The 21,818-nt window shown below is 45.5% G+C and overlaps 1 protein-coding gene across 6 annotated transcripts in view; it reads left to right on the forward strand.

Annotated features, from left to right (window-relative positions):
- The first annotated feature begins 2,778 nt into the window (after nucleotides 1-2,778).
- The window catches only part of BLTP1 (bridge-like lipid transfer protein family member 1), a 245,235-nt gene continuing 226,195 nt past the window's right edge, over nucleotides 2,779-21,818 (forward strand). For all 6 annotated transcript variants that reach the window (XM_090036587.1, XM_090036588.1, XM_090036592.1 and 3 more), the window contains exon 1: nucleotides 2,779-2,803. The gene's annotated coding sequence lies outside the window, so the exon portion shown is untranslated. The remainder of the gene's footprint in view (nucleotides 2,804-21,818) is intronic.

The following is a 21,818-nucleotide window of genomic DNA, read 5'->3' on the forward strand; positions in this document are numbered from 1 at the left end:
GGAAAGCTGTTCAGATGTTTTTGCACCAAAGATTTTTTTTTTATCAGAAATTACACGGTTTGTTTTTTTAAAAATAATGATATATTTCCAACAGATAATTGTAGACTATTTCAAAACAATTTTTTCCCCTTCCAAAAAATGCTTTCTTTTTATTTAAAATAATACTCTCAATATTTTGAGCAATGTTTTCAATATTTGTTATAAAAAATTACTATATTTGTGGTAAATGAAAAATTTTCATAACCATTTTAATAGCAGGTTTATGTTATGAACATTGACATATACCACTTTAATGAAGCATAATCAAAAATTAAAATAGTTCCATTTCAGAGACTTTGAAGTGAAGACGATTCTTCATAATTTTTTTAGCTGCTCTCATATTTGTTTCATAATGTTTCATACTGTCAAAAAATCATGCAATGACAGACAACTGTGGAAGATCTTCAGCTAATGTATATTGTGACTGAAATGGAGCCATGATGATTTTACTCTGCTGATGATCTATCCTATATCATGATACACAATTTTGTGAGGTACTAATTACCTTAAACTCCCTCTGGCATTTAGATGAGGGCATCATGGGCAGACCTGCCTAGCATCCAGCAAGTGCCCACATCTGAGAGCAGAGGTGCTTAGCAGTTGTTAGTCTGAAGTCAGGGCACATTTGTATCTTCTGGACTCGCTGAACCCGAGATGGACATATAAGCAGAAGGCTCACTTCATCTCTGAGGTGCTCTCACAAGCAAGCTAAGGAACTACAGGTTGGATAAGTGGGCTGGTAGCTGGATATAAAACTGGCTGGATCGCTGGGCTCAACAGATAGTCATGAATGGCTTGATGTCTAGTCGGCAGCCAGCATCAAATGGAGTGCCTCAGGAGTCAAGGCAATTTCTTCATTAACAGTATGGAAAATGGCATGGAGTGTGCCCCTAGCAAGTTTGCAGATGACGTCAAGCTGGGGAGAATACTAGATATGTTAGAGGGTAAGGCTAGGATTTGGGGGTGGGGGCGGCATCTACACATTCATCGCTGCGTCTTCACTATTGTGCATTAAGTTTAGTACCTATAATATGAGGTACTACATAAAGGCACATTTGCCTGTGCTAATGCACAATAGCAGAGGTGAATGGGTTTTTTTGTGATGCGTGATGTGCAGTAGGTTAATTCTACTGCGTGGTTCCGCATTAGCACAATTTTTGCTGTGACACATTAATGCACGGTAGAATAGTTTAGAGAAACCTAGACAAATGGGAGGACTGGACTAAAAGAAATCTCAAGAGGTTCACTAAGGAGAAGTACAAAGTTCTGCACTTAGAGAACAATCCCATGTACTGGTGTAAACTGGGGGCTGACTGGCTGAGCAGCAGCTCTGCAGAAAAGGACCTGCAGATTATAGCGGATGATAAGGTGAATATGAGCCAGCAGTGTGCCCTTGTTGTGAATCAGCCTTACGGCATACTGAGCAGCATCAGTAGGAGTGTTGCCAGCAAGTCAAGGGAAGTGATTATTCCTCTCTCATCAGCACTGGTGAGGCCACATCTGGACTGCTGTCTAGTTTTGGGCCCCACACTACAGAAAGGATGTGGACACATTGGAGAGTCCAGTGGAATGCAAGGAAAATGGTTTGGGACCTGGGGCGCATGACTTCTGAGGAGAGGCTGCGGGAACTGTGCTTATTTAATTTGGAGAAGAGGACTGCGAAGGGATTTAACAGCAGCTTTCCACTACCTGAAGGGTGGTTACAAAGAGGATGGAGCTAGACCAGGGGCTGGCAAAGTTTTTGGGCAGAGTGCCAAAAACACTCACAACCTCCACTTGTCAGATATTAGCTTTCTGGGGGCTGACAGCAGGGGAGCCGTGAGGGGCCCAATCCTTATTGTGGCAGCACAGCCTCAGCCCATTCCCCAAGGTGCACATGCCAAGCAAAATGCTAGACTGTTCTCAGTGGTGGCAGATGACAGAACAGGCAGCAACCGTCTTAAATTGCAGCACTGGAAGTTTAGGTGAGATAGGGGAAAATCTCTCAGGGGGAGAGTGGTGAAGTACTGGAATACGTCACTTAGGGGCGGTGGGATCTCCTTCCTTGGAGGTTTTTAAGCGCTGGTGAACAAAGCCTCGGTTTTGATGCTCTACTTGGGACTGGCGCTGCTTTGCAGGGGGTTGAGCTAGGTGCCCTCCTGAGGCCTCTTTCGACCCGCATTTTCTATGACATTTGCACCTGTGAGGGAGTGAGGAAGCTGCGTCTAAAGCTTGCCCATTAGAGCTGCGCCTGCCCCGCTCTCGGGAGGATTTAAGGGCAGGCGGAGACCAGCGAAGAGGCACTCCGCAGCCCCCAGCAAAGCAAAGGCGGGAAGCCCCCGCACGTGCCACGCTCCCCACGCCCCTGCAGGACGGGGCGTGGCCACGCCCGCAGCCTCGTTCATTATTCATGAGGGCTGCTGATGACGCAAGAGGCGGCACTACCTCTCCAGCCCATGACAGCGGCCGGCGCATGCGCGGCGATTTTACCCAGCCCAGCTCGCCTCCGACTTCAACCCTGTCAGAGAGAGGGCTCCCCACTCTCCCGGTTTTCCCATTGGCTGCGGGGGGCCGTTTCTACCCGCCCACTTTCGCAAGGCGCGCCACGTCATTGGCCAACCGGCCCGGCCGCGCTCTGCGATTGGCCGGTGGCTCTGCGAGGGGAGGCTGGATTGGCGGGGGCGGGGGTGGAACTAGCCGGCATTTGCGGTCCGGAGCAGCTTCCGGGTGTGTAGTTAGAAGGGCGGGGTGGGGCGGGACTTGGCGGTAAACACCGGACAATGGGGTAAGTGGCCGGCTGCGCGCGCCGGGGTTCACGGCCAACGGCCAGCGGCGAGTGGAGGGAGGGGCGTGGGCACCTGCGAGCCCGGGGTGGGAGTCGCCCCCCCAGCCTGGCGCGGCCTCGGCGGCTCCAGCTACCGCTGCCACTCCCGGAGCTGCCCAGGCCGCCGCCCAGGCCGGCTTTGCCCCTGCCTCTGGAGCTAGGGTCGTGGGTAAAGCAGCCGCCACATGGCCTTCAGCTCCGGACGGGTGGGCGGGTTTGAAGCCTCCCTCAGGGGCATTGGGGTTTGGCTGCGGCCAAGGCTTGGGCATTCTTTGGGTCCTGGTGGGAGGCGCCGGCCCTTCCCCGTCGCCAGGTTTGGGATTGGGCAGGAGTTTAACGCCGTGGCCAGATTCGTAGTGGCCCTGGGTCAGGAAGCAGGTTTTCCCCGTAGTCAGATTCACATGGGTTTGTGTTGCAGGAGTGCTGCCCTCTGAAACCCAGTGTCTCTAGAGACCATATTGACCGTGTTCGTAGTAGGAGGGCATCGTTGGGTGCGGCTACCATGCTGTGTCCATGCCCATATGAGGTGTTAGGGCTCTGGTGTGTGTGGGTTAGCGGTAATCTCATGTGGAGTTTAGATTATGGAGTGCGTGGAACGGTTCAAATAGGGAAGTTCCTGCTTTGGGCACGGGGTTTGACTAGATGGTGATCTCTGGTGGTCCCTTCCAGCCCTGCCTCTCTAGGAGTCCATGACAGGCCATCTCTGCCCAGCTGCTGGCCTCTCTGCTGCTTTGTTGGTTAATGTACAGAGACAGGCTTAAAAAGGAATGGACACTTACTTTCTTAAAAGAGGGGAAGAAAGTGAGGCAGGGCAGCTCCTGGTTCAGAGAGGTGTAAGCTTTCATAGGTGAGGCTGAAAGCTAGTGTTCTGCTATTTGTTAATAAATTGGCCTCTTTAACAAGCTAAGGGAATGCAGACTGAACCGGAGTACCAGGAGGTGGATACGTAACGGTTGGCATCATTGTACTCAACAAGTAGTCGTCGATGTCTCCATATCTGGCTCGGAGGATGTATTAAGTGAGATTTCCCCATGGGTCCATCCTGGGTCTGACATTATTCAACATCTTCATTAATGATTTGGATGATGGCATTGAGTTACATGCTGGGCAAACTTGCAGATGACAGCCAATTGGGTGGATTTGCAGATGCTCTGGAGGGCAGGGCTAGGATGCAGTATGACCTGGTAGACTGGAAATATAGTTCGTAATCAATGAGATAAGATTCAACAAGGCCAAGTGCAAAGTCCTGCACTTGGGGCAGACTGACTGCGTGCATGAATATAGACTGGGGAATGACTGGTTAAGTTGCAGAGCTGCAGGGAGGGACCTGGGGGTTACAGTAGACTATAAGAGAAATATGAGCCAACAGTGTGTTCTTTTGCAAAAGAGGGGCAGCAGCATACTGGGCTGTGTCAAAAGGAGTGTCACTTGCAGATCAAGGGAAGTGATTCTTATGCTCTATTCAGTACTGGTGAGGCCTCACCTGGAGTACTGCATTCAGTTCTGGGCTCCACACTTCAAGAATGATGTGAACAGATTAAAGAGTCCAGTGGAGAACAACAAAAATTATTAGAGGTCTGCATGGAACAAGACCTATGAAGAAAGACTGAAAGAGAACTAGGGTTATTTAGTTTCCTGGAGAAGAGGAAACTGTGGTGTGTGATATGGTACCTGAAGGACGATTATAGAGAGGATGGTGATGGGCTTTTCTCTTTGGTTGTAGGGGACAGAACTAGGGGCAGAGGCCTCAGTTTACACTGGAGGAAGCTGAGGTTGGCAGAACTTTCTGACTATGAGGGCAATCAAGTGTGGGAACAGGCTACCTAGAGAAACTGTGGCATCTTTATCCCTGGGACTCTTCACGAGCAGGTTGGACAGACACTTTTCTGGGATGGCTTAGTCAGGGATGCTCTTGCCTTGACTAGCGGCTGGACTAGATGACTTTGAAGTCCCTTCCAGCCCTACTTTCCTATTATTTTATCTTACTTGAACTAAGCAAAGCAAAGCATAAGCGTTGCAGGATGTGGTCATAAGATTTCAAAAGTTATTCTTCTGTGTCAGTGGTAATCAACCTTTTTTTAGACTTAAGGCACTCTTCAAAGTGCTAGCTTTTAGCTTTCATTTGTTGTTTGACTATGGGAAAAAAAAATTAGAGCAATTCTTTTGTTGCAAAGAACTCAGACCAGAAAAGGGTCAGAATGTTTTTGACACTCAGGATTACTATTTGAAGTCCCAGGGTTTATCTTTTGAATCATGTGTAGGTGTGTGCACACTTAAGAGTGCTAATACTGTGCACTCCATGGCACCCTTAGAAGGATCTCTACAGGGAGTCACTTTTCCATGTGTTAAGATGAAGCAGTTCATCTCTTATTGGTTACTTTGTTTTAGTTTACTGCTGGTTTGGGCTTACACTTTAGGTATTCATCTAATTCACTTGTGAAGAAGGGCCTTTCTTGATCACTTTGTCATGTGATTCTGTGGCAGATTTTGAAGAACTGGTGAGAAGGGTTGTGATCATGGGGGTGGATTAGGAAAGGAGTTTTTACAAGTTGGAATTTTTTTATTGTAGGTGTTAACTTTTGTCCCTGTGGGCCCAATGAATTATGTGGGCTGGGTCAGGCCCCGTGTTGCCCTTGTGTTCTGGGATTGGACCCCAGGGCCCTGCACTGCCTCCACCCAGCCAGAGCCTTATCCTGGGTGGTCAGGGGCGGTGTAGATGCCCAGGGGCCTGTTCCTGGATGGGTGGACGCTGTGTGGGGTTCTGGCCTGCCATTGCCTTGCTGGGAAAGGGCTCCAGGGCCCCTGTGCTGCCCTCATCTGGCTGGATACAAGTTTCCTTTGATTTATGCTGTACATAGAATCAATGAGTCGGAAGGGACCTAGTCAGATCATCGAGTCCGACCCCCTGCCACGGGCAGAAATGAGCACGGGGGGTGAGAGGGGTCATAAGACCCCAGCCAGGTGCCTTTCCAGTCTCTTCTTGAAGATTTCCAGGGAAGGTGAGAGCACCACCTCTCTGGGAAGCCTATTTCAGGCTCTGGCTACCCTTACAGTGAAGTAGTTCTTCCTAATATCTAACCTAAACCTATCCTCCCTCAGCTTGTGGCCATTGTTCCTGGTGACTCCAAGGGGGGCCCTGGTGAACAGACTTTCCCCGGGTCCCTGCTGCTGGCCACTGATAAGGTTGTAGGCAGCCGCAAGATCCCCCCTCAGGGGGTGCGGTGCAACGTGTTGGCTGCTCCCAGGGCTGCAGCAGGGAGCAAAGCGGAGGGAACTATCGGTTGACTGCAGGGTGCAGATCTGGGAGGCATGGCTCCTGTTGCTACGTGCATCCCGGGACAGCTGCAGGCTGGGGAGGTGGGCTGGGCTCGTCCTAGGGGGCACATGACCCTGGATCCATGTGCCGGATGAGAGCAGGCTGTCACTTTAGGTTGAGGCTGGCAGCAGCACCGTGCTCTTCCCAGTGCTGACTCCCTCCAGGGCTCTGTTTGTCCCCCACTGACCCCAGCTCCTGCTACAACAGACCTGGGAGCTGCTGACACCACCTGCCTGTGCCACGGCATGGTGCAGCCAGGAGCTGGGGTGAGTGGGGACAAGTGGAGCCCAGGGTGTTCAGGGCATGCTGCAACCCAGTGACTGCAGGGTGCTGGTGCTGGTTGCTCCTAGAGAAGCTGCAGCAGGGGCTGGGGTGAGTGTGGTCCTGGTCCCACAGCCCTTTCCCCTCCCCACACAGACCTACTTGCTTGGGGGGGAGGGGCACCTATGCCAGTTGCATCAGAGTGAATTGGGTATAAAAAGGGTCATTGCGTAAGAGTGAATTTGCATGTACAGAACCCGCATAAATCGAGGGAAACCCGTATCTCAGCCAGATGGGGGAAGAACAGGTCCTCAGGGTCCAGTTGCAGGGGCCAGCTGGACGTGGTGCAGGGCTCTTAGAGGCCAGTCCTGGTTGGATATGTTCTCTAGGTGGAATTGGGGCCCCATCCCACCCTGCATGTCTGTCTAGTGCACATGGATCTTATGACTCAGTGTTCCCCATAGGATCCATGGGGAACTTTGTGGGTTGGCTTACATGGTGCCAGGGGTCAGATCTACCCCTGGTCTAGAGCAGTGGTTGGCAGCTTTTCTGAGCTGTAGGCAACACCCCAGCTCAGAGCTGAGGCAGGCTGGGGTTCCATTTTGGGTGCTACCACAGCTTTTTCTTCCTGCTACTTCTCCTTGTCCCATAGCTGTGGTGTTGGTGCAGCTTGTAGCTGCTCAGCCTTGGGGCAGCTCCTTGCTTCCTGGTTGATGCATGTTGATGATCTGTGGTATTTTAAAGAGTGCTCTAAAGAGATGCTTTATTTTTAATTTAATAAGTCTTGAAACATGCCCTAATGCAGGGTTGTCCAGCTTCTAAGAAGCCAGGGGGTGAACTTCCCATGGGTTGCAACAGAGTAGGCCTGCAAGCCCACAGGCCACACCATGAGCTATAGGACCCCTGGATCGCATGCCACACAGGTGCCCTCTCAACCCCACCACACTGCAGGCATCTCCCCAACTGTTGCACTCTTTGCCCCTGCCCTTTACACATTGTGCCTATGTTGGCACTTCCTCCCTCCCTCCCTCCCTCCTTCCCCTCTCTTGCTACTACAGGAGCCTTCAGGGCTTCAGGTTCACCTTCAGCTCCCCGGATACCTTGTGCTACACTGCACTGCCCTCTTGAGAGGAGGCTATCACAGCAGCAGCCAGACAGGAACCCTGGGGCTGCAACTTGACCTGTTGTGGGCCGCATGCAGCCTATAGGTTGCCAGCTGGACAGCTCTGCCCTAAAAAATTTCAAGATTAAAAATAAACACGTATACATTTCAGCAGAGGAAGTTTTTCAGTTTGTCTAACATATATGTGTGTAGGGTTTTTTTTTTAAGCTTCTTTCTGCAATGACCAGAGCTGTAAACTTTATTTTATTAATGAAAACAGAGGTTCATGGAATCATAACTTCATGAGCTGTGGTTTTAGATAACTAAGTGGGATATTGTTACACGTGTAAACAGAATGGTGAGAGGTAGTAAGTTTGTGTGTTTTGCTGGCTAGGAGAAAAGTTTGTTAGATTGGATTGAAACTAATAACTAACTTGAAACACTAAGGCTAAGTACAGATGTTCGGGGTTGTTGGGGAGGGTGGTGGTGTTAAATTGATTAAAAATGGCTGCCTGATATCAGGTAAGTCAGGTTGGGTGAGGGGGTTGGAGGTGTGCCAGGGGATGGGGGGCAGGTATGACCCATGGGTGGGATGAAGGGCCAGGTGTGACCTGCAAGTGGTAGGCAGAGCAGATGCAACCTGTGGGTGTGGTGGGGTGGGGCAGGCAAGACCAGCGGGTGGGTTGGGGGGGACAGACGTGACCCACAAGTGGTGGGGGTGGCAGGTGTGGCCCATGGGTGGGGTGGGGGGCAGGCATGACCTAAATCAAATAAGTCTGCTACTACATAAATCCAGGTTTATATTAAACTGAGTTCTGCAATTTTTAAGACCAGTTTGCGTGCATGAAACTTCTGTTCAGTTACAGGTTTAGACTGATTGCCAGTCCCTGAGACTGGGTCTGTAAGTGTAAGGGTGGTACTGGGACGAGCTAAGTTTAAAGTGGGTGGCCATTTTGAATCTGATTTAACCTCCCAAATGTCTGTACTTAGCCTGAGGGGTGTGTATTGGTTAATAGGCAGCTTTTCAGTTATGCAGTTGGGTTTTAGAAACAATTTTGCCAGCAACTGAGTATTTTGAAAAAAGATTTTGTAAAACAATCTTCATGTCTCTTGTTTTTTTGAAAATTTTAAAAATGTACTAGTACTATTATGTTGGATGTTATGTGCATTTATGACACATTGGTAGTGGAAGTGAAAAGACTGCAGTTCATTCCATGAAAATGGGAAGTAAATACAAATTTTAAAATGCTAAAAGGAAGTTATTTTACTTTGTGTTTAAGTATTAAATTGGTTGTTATACTGTCAGTAAAAACACAAACATGCAGTATATGTAATTGGCTTGATGTTTCATTTCTCCCTCAGTAAAAATAATTTAAAAAATAAAAACCCTCTCCAAACAGACATTATTTTGACAATGCCTTGTATATATTGTGTTGTCTTTGCTGTTTCTTCAACAGCTAAACAACCAAAGCTTCTTCCCAGTATCTAGAGCTGTCTTGATGTTGTCAATGTTGCAAAAAGTCAGTAAACAAATTTGTAAATGTCAAGTACCCTTAGGAAATGGAAAGTAATTGGTATTGCTATTTGGAAGCTTCTGTAAATCATTGTGGTAAACATAATTGTTCTGATTATGAATTTGTTACCCTCAAGGCTGGATTTTTCACCAGTGCCATTCATTTCTGAAGACTTTAAACTATTGTCTTTTTAAAAAAAAGTACCAGGCTAGTTCTTACCATGGTGAACATATACTATTGAGACCTTGTTCCCTCTTTCTTTCTCCCCTGCCCCCCTGAAATTAAAGAACCCAAACCCATCATCATTAATTTCGTAAGACTGGCTATATCAGTCTCATTTAATATTTTCTTTTTGATTTGTGCTTATAGTTCTTATATGTCTGCTGCTACTTGTAGCTTTCTCAGGTGGTACCAGAAGTAAAAAACTGATCTGAATCTTACGAGTTTTCAGAGCTGCTATTCAAAACCCTGGTAATCTTTGTTTATGAGCTGTAATAAAATGAGGTGGGTTTTTTTGTTTTTGTTTTTAGGTGTTGTCTTTTAGTTTTGTCATTTTTATGGGTCCTTTCTTCCTGGACATGCTAATACATAATAATTACTTTTGTCCCAGTGTAGAGTAGGATGCTTACAGTTCATGGACTCAATATAGACATTGGATTTATGATACATTACAACCTGCTTGACAGCTGATTCACCAGGTACCTGCCTGAACTTACCATTGGCAGGCAAGGTTCTTTGAATAGATATGATATCTTTTATTATAGTGGTTCTCAACCTTTGGTACCTTACGTACTACCTGCTGATTGACACAGCAAAAGTGAAACTGGAAGTCCCACTATGGCACTTCTGGTTTCACCACCATGACCAGAGTCCCATTTTTTTCCTTGTGGACCACAGTCCAGGGCAAAGCAGCCTGCATGGGGCCCCCCCTCCCTGTCCCCTAGCACACCAATAGAAGCCCCTGTGCACTGGACATGGCGGGAGGGGCGGTGGCCAGAACAAGCAAAGACACCTCCAACCTGCTGGGTGGGGAGGCGGGCCAGACTCGAAACGTGGCACTGCCATACCCCTTGCCCATGTCTCGTGTACCCCCAGGGGTACACGTACCATGGGTTTCAGAACACTGTTTTATTAGACCTTGGACCTTAAAAGTTTTTAGCAAGCTTTCGGGCGCAGTCACCCTTTTTCAGGCATAGGAAGTCTCTGCTGTTCTGAGACTTCAAGGAATGAGAGAAGCTAAAAGTATGATAGAATGTCAATGAGAATGTAAATAGAAATTGGAAAAACAAGGGAAAGCAGGGAAGGAAAAAGCCAAAGGTGAGTAAGGGGGACTTCACAGTAGTAGTAATTCAAGGTAGAAGAGGCTGTCTGTGAAAAAGGAAATAGCTGGAAATTAGGACAAAGGGCAGAAAAGCAGGGAGGGGAGTAAATGAATTTAACATTTACATTTCCTCCCCTTCCCTCCCTCTCTTCTTTATTTTCCTAATTTCCTGCTATTTACTTTGACTCTCCCTTGCTTAACTTTAGCATTCCTTTACCCATTTTCCCTCACCTGCCCCCCCTTCTCTAGCCATTGTTTTCCTGATTTCCACCTATTTACATTCTCACTGACCTCCTGTCACACTTTTAACTTCTTGGTTCCTTGGAGATCTCAGAACAACTACAGAGTCTCCCTGTGCCTGAAGAAGGGTGCTTGTGCCTGAAAGTTTGGGAAGAACTTTGTTCGAACTAGTCAGTTTGTCTAATAAGATACATTTACCCAAAGAAACTTTGCCCACATATCAGTATGAAATTCTTTAGGGCAGAGACCAGTTTTGTCTTTTTTTTTTATGTGCCGCCCATGATTGTTTATTTATTTATCTGGTGCTGATTAAATGTGTGACCCTGGGAGGTTGCTGAGAGCTAACTTGCACTTTTCAGTAGAGGTATATCAGTTTTATGGACTCTTGTCCCATTATTCTACTTCACCTTCCCCACCCACCCAGTGTTGATAGCAGTTGGATCTGTTGTTCTGTAGTAGCAACTACTGAAGGCTTTGGATGTAAGAAAAAAATTGAGTGGAAAATTTTGTCTTTCTTTCTCTTCCCTTTTTACTAAGCAACTTGTAGTGGCTTCTATTTGCTATAGTAAAGCTATATCCTAAATAATACAAATATTTACGCTGGATGCAGGGGTACTTTACAGTTTTATTGGGAGGTTAATCAAATGGTATCTAATTTGGTTTGATGAGAGTTGCAAGATTTTGGATAGTTGTGCTGTATTTTAACCTTTTTCGTTTTCTTTTTTGTTATAGTCATATTAGCTGTAAAAGCCAAGGGTAGGAGATAATAAACTTAGATGTTACTCCAAAAAAAATCCTCTTTTCCATTCTGAATAATGGAACCAAACAGCTGCTTAGACTGTTGTTGTTATGTGTGTATATTGGGACTGACTTGATAAATATGTCTTCCTAGCTCACTGCTATACCACACTAACGTGTGTGTCGGGGGGTGACTAAGGAAACGCACAGTATGATTTGTGCTACGCTTCCGTTACTGCTAAATTAACAGTGCTCTGCCCTAGCCTTAGGAGAGGTCAAGGGCCAGTTCTGTGTGCGCACAAATGCGCATGCACATGCATGTATACAGTGGTCTGGTCACAGCCTTCCCTACTCATTACTAGTTTGCCCCCTCTTCACCATCTTGCTTTTGCTACTGGCGTAAGTGGCTAGCTTCTAGCTGTCAAATTGCAGTTTTATCTACTTCAAGGTGCTATGAAGACAAGAAAACATTATGAAGGGCAAAATATAGCCAAATTGAAAAGGATACATAAATATATTGGAAAGGATCCTCTGTAACTTTAACATCACTTTGTGGCCAGACACTGCAAAGGATTTCCCAGTTTGTGCATTATTGAGTGAGAGTGAACGTTATTGCTACTATCTATGTGATAATGAAGATTGACATTGAATCTGGTTCTTCAAAGCTAGTATTTTTGTGTGCCAGCTCTTAGGTTGTCTTATTCTTTTCCTTAAAACTTTTAGTGGTGCATCAGTAAAGATTTTTCTGTCTGATTGCCGGTGATTAACCACCCATATCAGTCAATGCCATTGGATAACTAATATTTAGTAAAAGTGCAAGTCAGTAGTTTAAAATGCCACCCATCTTTTTTTGTGTTTGTCACATTCATAACATGTGCACACATGCCTCTTGCCTGCTCTGGGGTGCCTTATTCCCATGCATGTTACCCCCTTGCCCACGGCTCCTGCCTGCAGCCCCACTCCTACCGCAGCCTGTGTTGCTGTCCTGGGCAGATTGTGACATGACAGGCCCTTCCCACTTCTGTATTCCTACATCTTGGTTCAGAGCTTTACACTTATAAAAACACCTCTAAACTAGGTGATATTAATTATATTAATTAAAGCTCTGATTAACAGGGAGCAGTAGTTCTGTTCAGTAGTATTTAAGTGAGCTCCACTTTTAGTTCATGCCTTGTTCTAGCATGTTGTCCATCACATTTTCACACAAAAGGAAGTATTTGAAGTACTTCAAAGTTTTATCTTCTGCAGATCTGTCACATGATTTACTATTTCTCAAGGAACTAATACGAGCAAGCATTTCCTCCTTGTTTTAACACTCTCCACAAAGAATTAATGAATTTGAAATTATATACCATTGTGCTTCAGGACACCCCAACGTCTCTGCAGTGGTATTATAAAACACCTTAGTTAGCTTTAAAAAACATCATTGCAGATTTTCTTACATTATCCACACTAATACTGACTTTGCAATCAAAATTTTGAGCTAAGACTTAAATCTTGGTTGCAGTCTCACAGAAAAAAAACAAAACCAAAAAAAGGGTAGTACTTTCTATCACACCTATACATATACATATCCACATACACACTAGCCAATTGCTTGTCAGGAATGATGGAGGAGGGTGGCAGGGATGGAGCTCTGTCACCCACCACCCTGCCCTGCCACCATCTCCCAGGAGCGGGGGTGGGAGGGACCTTGCCCTGCCAGCCCCCTTGGCCAGCACACCATACTGCTGGCTGCTCTGGCTCCACCCTCAAGGCAGTGCTCCACTGTGCCATGCCACCACCACTGCCTCCTATCTGGAACGTTCTTGGAGCACTCTGATTTGTTGTCTGAATAGCTGTCTGGGCTGTGCATAGGGGAAATTAAAAGCTATAGAGCTGCCTATCGACAACCTTCCCCTTTCCTAGGAAGGGGAGAGGACCAGTATGCCAGTTAATGCGCTCCTCTCAGAGTGGGGATGGGGTGGGGGGTGAAGTGAGGCCCAGAGAGCAGCCATCTAGTGTCCCCTGGCTTGAGAGCTCAGCTTTGTAGTTGTGTAGCTGGTGTCTGGAACACACGTATGCTTCAGCTCCCAGGGTGTTTTACTACCTTCTTATCCCAAGGCTGCTCTGGTGCTGTACATGCCAGAGTGAGAAGCAGGCAGGAGGCTTGGGAGTGTAGTTTCTGGTGTCTAGGAGCTGTGCGTACATAACTACAGCCCAAAGTTGTCTTCCTTCCTTTTGCACAGGGGGGCTCTGGTGATTTTGAGAAGCTGGCCCAGAGAAGTTGGCAGCTGCTTCTCTCCCAGTTTACAGGAGGGATGAGGCAAGGCCCTTTGTACCTTCTTCAGGCAGGGTGGCCCTGGTTCCTGGAAAGATTGGGAGCCTTTTCCCATGGCTCCACTTCTCCTGGTCCCTGGGATAAGTTAAGCCACTGGAAAGCATGCAGATATTTGTTCTGCTAGGAGAAACTTCCCAGGGAATGACTTCTACCAGGTTGTAGCCAGGTTATTTTTCTCCCTGAACAGCTATTTTTGCTTTGGAAGAAAAAGCTGGAATGTCTGTACATTGTGGTTTCTACTGGGTGAGTGGCCATTCTCTTGGTAGAAACTGAACATCTGTATGTGGCCTTAGCTTTGTTCCCACAACATGCTATAAAAGCACTCTGAAAAATCAGGCTCTTGTGTCAACACGAGCATCTAAAAATTTGTGAGTAACTCTGACCATTTCAGTCTTAATGGTTCTTTCCCCCCATGTGTAGAATGGAAATAGCATACCAACCTTATATATGAAATGTATTTAATATGAGGTTGGTATATTATTTCCATTCTAGAAATAACTTTTCCTTATTTTGGGTATGCACATATAAGGTTGCACCAGGAACCTAGGTTCCAGGATTTATGTAGTTTTGAGTATATGACTTTGGAATGTTTTATGTTCTTAAAATCGAGGTGGGTGTAGGAACTTATTCTCTCATACTGCCCCTCTTCCCAGTATATCCCTCTTTTTAGGATACAGGAAAAATAAGTGTTAAAACAAGTAGTACAACACTGCCTATTATCTGTGAGAAGCTATATGGTTGTCCAAACATACAAAGCTGTTCAATTATGCTCTCAGAGGATTATTTCTGCTGAAATGTTGGTGTCTGGGAGAAACTTATAAGGCATTAAATCCCTGTTTTTTATTTATTTTTTAAAATTTATATATGCTTTCTAAAAATAACATAAAGTAATGTTTGTAGGGAAATAGCTTTGCATATCAGGACAACTGTATAGTTTTTCACAGATGATAGGCGAAATCAGATATTTGTACTCCTTGAGATCCTTGGGTGAAAGGTGCTGCTTGTATGCAAAGTACTGTAAGTTAAGTCGTGCTTGGTTTGTTCATTGAGGTAGTACCATCATCCTCTTTAATGGGATTGCTTCAGTAAGGTGAGAAGTCTGGGCTGTGTGCTCATTTTGGGAGTAGTTGAGGACACACTGAATTTAGAGGAATGAATGATAATATTTTCTGAAAATAAGCACCAAATTCTTAATTGATGATTTTTCTTGCCCCTGAGAACTGCATGCAAGGGTATCCTTTCAGTCTACATGGAGGTGTCCCTTCTTCAGAAGCAGTCCAGTGTAATAATTTTGGAGGCTTTTCTGTTATCTCAAAATGCATCATATAAAAAGAAGCAGCATTTCAACTCGTATATTTAAAGAAATATTCATAGGGAAATATCTTAAATGTACTACAGGTAATACTTACATGGATATGCACTTCCTAGGCATATTTGTTTGGTGGGTCAGTATAATTTAGGAGGTCATTAATCAAACATTTTTGTCTTCCTCCTAATGTTTCTCGTATATTAATTTGAATTTTCTTTTGATTAAATATTTAAAGACTTTATTCTCATCTTAAGGTGCTCTGGTAATCTAAAATATTAATCAAAACAATAACAAAGATAATGAAGAAGGCACCACAGAGCATAACAAGCAAACAGAAATAAATGTCTTGTGTAGCAGCTTAAAATAGTCAAGAAAATAATCGCTCAACTGTCGTCTGAAACCATAACAAATGGTGTGCCTTGGCTTATTTTGCATTAACCAGAAGCTGTATATTTTTTAGCCAAGTGATCCTTGCAAAAATCTTTCATCAGTAGCCCAGTCCCTTCCAGTAATAGGGCTTCACCTGAAGTACCTTTGCTGGCCATGCATGAAACAGGGTAGGGGTGGGAAAGAGGTTGCATCAGGAAAGGTAAGATTTGCAAAGGGATTTTGGTATGTGTGGAGGTGCTGAGTCTTCCTTTTTTTTTTAAAGTTCAATGCCTGGCTCTGGGCACAGAATTCACAAGTCCATGTTAGATGCTCCTTTGGAGGGGACAGTTCCTTGGTTCTGGTCCCTTTTTTGGGCTTACGTATTCATTTGCATTGAAGATTTACTGGATAAAATGTATAAAAGGTATTGGGAATAGGGAGTAAAACCTAGGAGTGTTTAATCCCAAGGCAGTGCTCTTGCATCACTAGGCAATAGTCATGCTCCTGCTGCCTTGCTCTCCTTGGTTTTCAACTTTCTTGTATTCCTTGTTACACAGTTGCCCAGCTTTAACAGGACTGGAGAGTGCCTCTGCCCCAATCTAGTCCCCATTAACCAAGCTAGAGACCTCTTCCTTGGGAGTGGGACCCTGAATCTCTCTTCAGGCTGACTACTGTAGAATCCAGGTCTCTTATATCTTGGACAGGTGTCCCAACCACTTTGCTATTATGCAACAGTGGCCTACAACCTGCACTTCCTCTACATCTTCTGGCTGTTTTGGAATGAAAGGATCTCTCAGGCAGCACTGAGTGCTTTGAACACCCTGGACTTGAACCTAGAAATTGAAGCATGGGGTTGCCTAATTCTATGAATCCTAAATGTAGCAGGCTTACCTTGCAGATCTTGGGTTGAATCCCAGGCTTGAGATACTGCTGTTTTGATTGGTGGAGCCCATCAGGAGGCAGAAAGAAAAATAACATCGCGCCCCTTTCCTGAGTGGGGGTGGGGAGAGAAGACTGCAAACTGTCAGGTCTGGAGGACTTCAGGGGTGGTGCCCTGGAGCATATAAAAGGAGTTGCATGCCCAGCACGAGGGGCAGATGTGTCAGGGACAGAGAAGAGAGAAGAGCAGGGCTTAGAAGAGGTGAGGAGAGCTGCTCAGCAGGGTAAAGTTGTAGCCTAGGAAGAACCCCATAAAACTTCTATCAGCGGGGAATGTGGCATGGCTCCAGCGGTTAGGCGCTCAGTGCACAGCACAGCATCCAGACCCTGGGAGCTGCATGAGGCAGCTTGGGTCTGCAACTTCTGGCATGCGTCCAGAGACACGGTGCACAGGTTGGTGCATGGAGCAGGATCTTTGGAGCCCCTGGGGTGGCTCAGGTCCTCAACCTCCAGAATGAGGCTGGAGATCAGTGCAGGAGGCGCTGTATGGAGAGTGAGAGACCCTGGGAGCCGCTTGAGATGGCTCAGGTCTACGGTTGTTGACACGTGGCAGCAGCTCAGTGCAGACAATGCAGCCCAGAAGGTCTGGGAACAGACCGAGCCCTGGTGCTGCACAAGGCGAAGTGCCCACTACACACAGCGGTGCATATGGCCCGAAGCCAGGATGGCAGCAGTAGAGTCAGGCAGCAGGAAAACCCGGAGGGGAACTGAGCTTGACCTGGAGAACAAGAGGCAACCCTCTGGGACTGTGGAGTAGTATGTTACCCTGGAGAGAGGGTCCCCACAGGGAAGGACCCCCCCCAAGGGTTGTGAAGGGGCACTATGTGGGCTGTTCCTGGGTGATTGCGGGGGAGATTAGGAGTCTTTGGGGTCTTCCTCTCCTTTTTCTTTCCCCCTACCTCCTTTCCTGTAGTTGTACCTTGGGAGTGGGGCCCCTGTCCTGGAGGGCACCCAAGTAGTCTGAGGACTGCTGTTTATCTTTGTGGACTGTGCCGTACACTTTATGTGAATAATTTGAAGTAATAGTTTGTGTATGAATAGAGTTATAAGGTTGCCCAATCAATATCCTTTGGTCTGGTTTGTGTTCTTGTTCATATGTATTTTAAATGATAACTGGGTGTGTGTATATCTGTATGTATATATTGTAGGGTTTATTGTTTTGTGTATATGTGTGTGTATGCGTGTATATGTATGTGTATGTATATATGTCCTTGCCCTTCAATGGTTTTGTCGTAATAATAAATCTGTATATAGTTAAGTAATTGATTGACTGGACCTGACTATATGGGATGGAGGTGGCTGCTGAGCTGTTGTGTCCCTCCACAGCACACTGCCCTGCCAACAATTCCCTCAATTGGAGAGGGAAGTACAAACCTGTGTACACTCGGGCTATGAGATTAACCAAGATGGATGTGCTTCTGGATATGCATGGTAGCTGAGCTTAAGATGCCCAACTGGTTTCTGGCAGTAGCCCATGTCTAGGTATCTGAGGGAGCTAGGCAGGGTTTTTGTGAATTGCATTATTAGGCAAAACTTTAGTATCTAAGACCCCCTCCCCTCTACCTATGTAGCTAAGGGCACCATGGGACCTAATGTGCAATCCACACAATTGTGCTTCCTGCCATGCTACACATGCAGCATTGCTGCAATTGGTGCAATCTCCCAGCCTTAGGCGGGTAAATGTCATCTATAAATGGAAAACATCTCATTTTGTGCTTTTTACTGGAGTTTTTATTAGTCCCATAAATAAAGAACAGTGGTGATGCTGAACCCTGTATTTATTTTACATTTGGGAATCCCAGGGAAGCAGAACAGTTGCCTACAGCTATTCTTCACAGCAACTTTGTGAGAGAGGACTGAAGCCACATAAAAGCAGTTCCATCTATTCTCATAGGGCCTGCAATGAAGTCACCACTTTGTCAAGTGCCTCTGGTGTTATTCGTAGTTCTACAATCTTTATTCATTGTTAGATTACAGACTGACACAAATGGTGCAGCCTTTATTTTGGCCCCAGGTGTGTACACAGCTTGACAGGTACTAAGGAGATCTGAAATACCTAGATACCAAAATTACAATCACAAATTTATTCAGTGTATGAAAAATGGAGTACTAACTGACAATAATCATGAGACAACACTAAATGATAGTTTCTTAGGACAAGGCCATGGCACTTGTTTTTAAAGGAACAGGCTACTATTTTCCCCAGCAGTAGGGCTGTCACTTCCCCACTGGCCTGCATCACTTAGGAACCATTCCTTTGTCTCCTGCACAACCACAAAACCTTTTACTTAAAGGGTCAAGGAGCAAGCTTGAGTACCAGCCTTTAACCACTGGCATTTGAGATGTCTTTGCTCTCCATTTGTTGCATTTGTAAGCCAGGTCACCTCATAGGATGTTTGCAGTTGTACCACAGCTTCATCCCTTCAGAAGAGGGTGGAGGGAACTTGATTTGTTTAATAGTTTGTATTTTCTGTTAATTAAAAAAAATATCTGTAATGCATTGTTGCATATATTTTTTTCCTTCTTTTTTTACAGGTTGGAAAGGTTCAGAACAATTTGCAATACTGTTTTGTACTTGACTTTTCTGTTGTAACATTCATAGAATCAATGAATCGGAAGGGACCTAGACAGATCATCTAGTCCGACCCCCTGCAGGAAGGAGCGCCGGGGGTGGGAGGGGTCATAAGACCCCAGCCAGGTGCCTTTCCAGTCTCCTACATTATTTGTAAGCAAGCTATTCTAACAGAAGAGGTGATACCCAGCAATTTTTTTCTTTTATATATATATATTTTTTATATTGCTTCCTGTTTGGTAAGATAACTTAGTGCCTTTTGCACATCGGCCCTGGAAGAAGACTTATTCTGATAGGGTAAAAGCCTTAGTCTGTCTGTCTGTTGGTAACACTTTATTTGTACTCTGGTTGTTTGAAACAACCAGAGTGCTCCAAGAGCATTCTGGACAGAAGGCAGTGGTGGTGGTGTGGCGCAGTGGAGCACTGCCTTGAGAGAGGGGCCGGAGCAGGCGTTGGTATGGGGTGCTGGCCAAAGGGGATGGCGGGGCAAGGTCTCTCCCACCCCTGTTCCTGGGAGATGGTGGCAGTGCTCCAGCCCTGTCCCCCTCGTCCATCGTTCCTGACAGGCAATTGGCTAGTGTGTATGTGTATATGTATATATAATGCAATAGCAACTACTACCTTTTTTTGGTTTTGTTTTTTTTCTGTGAGACTGCAACCAAGATTTAAGTCTTAGCTCAAAATTTGGATTGGAAAGTGTTAGTGTGGATTATGTAGGAAAATCTTCAGTGGTATTTTTTTTATAGCTAACTAGGGTGTTTTATAATACCACTGTAGAGATGTTGGGGTGTCCTGAAGCACAATGGTATATAATTTCAAATTCATTAATTCTTTGTGGAGAGTGTTAAAACAAGGAGGAAATGCTCGCTCGTATTAGTTCCTTGAGAAACAGTAACTCATGTGACAGATCTGCAGAAGATAAAACTGAATACTTCAAATACTTCCTTTTGTGTGAAAATGTGATGGACAATATGCTAGAACAAGGCATGAACTAAAAGTGGAGCTCACTTAAATACTACTGAACAGAACTACTGCTCCCTGTTAATCAGAGCTAATTAATATCACCTAGTTTAGAGGTGTTTTTGTAAGTGTAAAGCTCTGAACAAATATGTAGGAATACAGAAGTGGGAAGGGCCTGTCATGTCACAGAATCTGTTTCATTAACTGTAAACCCTACCTAAAAGCAAGAGAGAAGTAGTACTCTCTTTGAGCAAAGAACAATCAAAGTACAGAGAGATTTAGGGTATTTTTACATGTGCTGTGGGATGTGGTGCCAGGCACTTTAATTATTGCAGCTCACTAATTAAAAGCACTTGTGCGCATCGTATCTATCAGCATACCTGTGTGTCCCTGCACTGAAAAAATGGCAGCAGGGCACTTTGAACTAAAGCTTATTGAACGTGTTTTATTTCAAAGTGCCCCGCCACAATTTTTTTTCAGCACAGAGATGCGTGGGGATGCTGATACCCGTGATGTAGAAGGCTGCTAGACCATGTCAATTTCCATGCTTCAGCAGACTTGATTAATTGAGTTTGCTCTGATGTGTTGAATTTCCAGTGCGTTGGAGCAGGCTTCTTGCATGTGTATGGGAGCCCTTGGTGAATTGCATGTCTAGTAGTATCTCAGTAGCAAAGCTGTGGATAGACTATAGATTTTCAGGCTTGCAGTTATACGCGGAGCAGTTTACTTGGCCTGTCTAGCAATGTTTCAGTGCTGGTAATATTTTTAAAGGGCTGTATGTTTGCTAAATTCTGCCAAATTGTTTCTTGTTGGATCACTTTCTTTTCTTGGGCCTGACTTGAAGTGTTTCATTGTAACATTGTAGCTGTTCTTTGACTAGTTTGACTCTTCAGTTCTGCAACTGATGTTCCTGTTTCCCTTGGCTAGTTCTGTTCTTTATCATCCTATCTTTGAGTCAGAACTTCTGCTCAGACTAGTATAATGGAGAATAAACACAGCAACCAATGTTTAGCTTGTATCCTTTATTCATGAATCATATACTGTTTGTAGGGAAGAAGATGGTATGTAATTATTTAAGCTTTTTGTGATGTACTTGGATCTCTTTGATAAAGATGCCCCTACTCCCTTTACATCTGTACAAATATAGTTTGGTGGCCTAAAGGCCTAGCACAGTTTTCTGTAGCTCTGAATATTAGAATGAGTTGCCATTGCCATGAGAAAAAGGGCATCCAGGGCATTGATTTCTCTCTTTTTTCCCCCCCTTTCCCTGTCTTTTACCCTCCCCTACCTCCATTAGCCAGTGGATGCACAGAATTTCAAAGGTGTTCTCTGCATATGCACATTCAGATAATCTGGGAAAATTCTCCCAGGTTTGTTCTCCTGATAGGAAAACTTACCCGGTTTCATGTACAGATATCTGAATGCTGAGACCATGAAGAACAGAGAGCTTGCTGTGCAGATACTGTGTAGCCCCAATGATGCCCTTTGTACACACCTTGGTGTGCACTGCAGGATCCCTTAGTCTGCCTGGTGAGACATGGCAGCAGTGCATCTGATTGGCTGACTCAGGCTATCCATGGCCACCCTGTGTTTCCCTGCAGTATAGTGTGGCTACTGTGAAGGGGGTGTGTTCTGCTCCTTGATGGATTAGCAGAATCCAGCGAGCAGTACGTTGTCTCTGGAGTGGGGAGAGGGGAGCAGGTAGGTGCAGTGCTGGAGGACTGTGTTCACTTCTGAGAGAAGCCACAGCATGTAGAGACAAGTCTCCCAAGAGAAGCCCTTCTGAGAGTGATTTAACTCTGGTTTCTCCTAGGTTATTTTTCCCTCAGAGTGGCCACTTTTACTTTGGAAGAAAAAGCCTGAACCATCTGTACATTGCATGGTTTCTCCTGGGAGAGCAATGACTCTCCAGCCAACTTCTTCCTCTTAACACATTGCTGGTACAAGGAGAATAGGACTGATAAATCGTAAATCTTTTTCCACCGTTTGATAGCCTATGCAAAGAGGATACAGGC

The sequence above is a fragment of the Crocodylus siamensis genome, chromosome 2 (genome assembly GCF_052110815.1).
Source record: "Crocodylus siamensis isolate JL-2025a chromosome 2, ASM5211081v1, whole genome shotgun sequence".
Lineage (NCBI taxonomy): Eukaryota > Metazoa > Chordata > Crocodylia > Crocodylidae > Crocodylus > Crocodylus siamensis.